The sequence below is a fragment of the Coturnix japonica genome, chromosome 1 (assembly GCF_054131305.1).
Source record: "Coturnix japonica strain WE chromosome 1, WE-NBRP24, whole genome shotgun sequence".
Taxonomy (NCBI): Eukaryota; Metazoa; Chordata; class Aves; order Galliformes; family Phasianidae; genus Coturnix; species Coturnix japonica.
In genome coordinates this window covers 94,961,969-94,964,744 of record NC_140663.1, presented here as the reverse complement: position 1 = coordinate 94,964,744, position 2,776 = coordinate 94,961,969, and positions in this window count along the sequence as shown.

The window sequence follows — 2,776 nt, the reverse complement described above, 5'->3', positions numbered from 1 at the left end:
CTTGATGTATTTGGTAGAAGATGATGTCTCACAAGCACATGCCAACTGCACTATGGAGAGTAACACCTCTAGACATCTTGGAGTACCAGTGCGCTACAAATAACTGTTTTTTTCCACAGCAGCATCTTTCCCATCATCAAAAAATATAATTCCTCTTGCCTGTAAGATAAGATCAGAATCCAGGCTGAATCTTAATGCATCGCAAGAGGTATTTAGGAGAATGTTTTTTGGTTTTTTTTAATATAGACAGTTAAGTTAAAAAAAATTAACAGGTGAGTTTTGAAGCACAACAGTTTAGATATTCAATACCATTTAAGCATACAGGATTGTTAGACAGCTGAGCCGATGAAAGAGAATAGAAAATAATGTGTATCTGTTCTTGTGCTAAAAAGTATAGTACAATTCCATGAAAATTTAGAATAGTATTTTTGTAACTGCTTACCCTATTGGAAAAAGTGTAATTTATAACACCGATATTATTTAGTCCTCTGTATATTTCCACTCAGAAATACACAACATCAGACTATATGAGTGCCAAAAAGAGTAATTTAGACAGCTGTCAGATAATTACAGAAGACAAACTATTCTTTTTTGACTACATTCGGTAATTAGTTTGGACCAACAAAACTTTGATGCTGATGTGAGGTCAAGACACAGGCACTGCAGAGACCAATATTCGGTGGTACAGGACCTCTAGCCCATTCAGTAGGGCACTTTTCTGCACCCTCAGCAGTCTGGTTATTGTTGTGGTGCCTGATTATGCACCTGCACTGTGCTCAAGGATGTAGAAAAGCTTGTAATGCTGGGTATGTTATTGCAAGAAAGTGTCAGTGTGGGGTAGTGCTGTGACACATCTATGCTGAGAAGCCTTCCTAGACCTTGGTTATAAACAAGGTCTGCAAGATCCACTCTGGATCTGAAAGCTAGTATTTTCATTACTGGAAATGTCTGTGTCCCTCTTTACAGCGTAATTGAGTAAATGACAAAATTGCATAAACTCAAGTATTTTCCTCAGATTTGCTGAAAATTTCATGAGAAATTTCCAAATCTATGGATTTGGTTTTAATATACACATCTCTTGAAGCTGTGTTTCTTCAGAGAAAAGTGGACCCAGAAAGCCCTGCCAGACTCAATCACTCTGTGATTTTGTGACTCTATTTCTTGTTGCTCTTCTGGTTTCACAGAATGTTTATTTTTGATGTGTGGGTAACATTAACTGTAAGCATTCTGAATGATCTAGTCAAAACTGTCCATTGGATTTGTCACACAATTTAAGTTTTCCTACATCTTTGATTCAGAACAGAAATTCTTTGGGTTGCACTCTTTACACTCTCATTGTCCAGTGTCAGACACTCTCCTAAGGAGTTTTTCTTATATAAAATACAGACCCAAAATGGTACCTCATGAAGACAGCAATCTATTGCAGTCCAAACACACACTCCTCTTGTGTAGTGAATGTGCATGCATGTGCATGTAAGAGGAAAGTTCTCTAGTGTGTTCTCTATGATTGTAATTCTGCAATAGGAATGAGTAGAAAAGATTCACTCAGGGAGGAGAGAGGTGCTGGCTCGGCTTATTAAATGTACTGTTTTTCTCTTCTTTCCGGGGTGGATGTTCATGGGCTGTTAATCCACTCATCTTGTGCGGTTCAAAAATATGTTATTGCAGGGCTGTTCTGTGTGCACTGGAAATACAACTACTCTGTACACCTCACAGAGATTATATTGCTTGGTTATTCAGCAATAATTCTGTACAGTGTGAAGGGGTGCTTAAATTCTAAGTAAAACCTACATAGTTTAGATTCAAAACTGTCTTTAGAATAGTAATAAAATGAGGCTAATAAGCTACTTCCCTCTCCCAGAGTCTTTCCCAGTTATTTAAAGTGTTGAACTGAGAAGAGAAAAAGAGTGAAAAAGAAAATGAGAGAACAGGAAGGAAGGAAAGAAAAGCAAGAAAGTAAGAAAGACAGTAAGAAGAAGAAAAGGGACAATTCTCCCCACATCCTCACAGATGAGGGAAGAGCTCACAAAAGGGTTTTTCAATGCTGTGTTGTAATATCTTATTTTAGGTTCTGATCTGAAATCCTTTGACGTCAGCTAACTTCCAGTGAATTTAATGTACTCTGGATCAGGCTTGTCATGTGGATCTCAGACTTACTGTTTGTGGATTAGCATGAATCTGTGGATTAGCTTTCCAGAACAAATACGTAACTTTAAAAATGAATTAGGCTATTGTTTTAACATGAACAGGTTTCAATATACATGTCCCTGTGTATGTAGATGGGTGGCATAGTATTTTTGAAAGGTGGGTGATCAAGTCATTTTAACAACATGTTTGCTGTTGAGGTTAGCAGTATTTAGGTAAATGGAAAAGGCTCCTGTCTTGTGAAGCATTTCCACCAGAAATACTGGAGTCTAAACAAAAACCTCTTCCTATTCTGAAAAACGTGGAACTGCAGACTGTTGCTACTTTGCCTTTTACATACTTACCTATGTATATACTTTATGCACCTAGTGAGTATATCCGTATAATTAAAAAACATAATCTTCATCAGTTTATAATATGTATCACCTCTGTTTGGTCACAGAGGACAGTATACAAATTAAAATACAGATGCACCTACCTTATGCTTGTATAATATTAAATTTCTTTAAAGCTCTACTGCCATATATGATTCCAGAATCATGATTTCTTGACATTTTGGAAATTCCATATATTATTTTTTTTTAAACATATCATAACTTTCTTAGGTTTTACATCATCCAGTCTTTCAGTT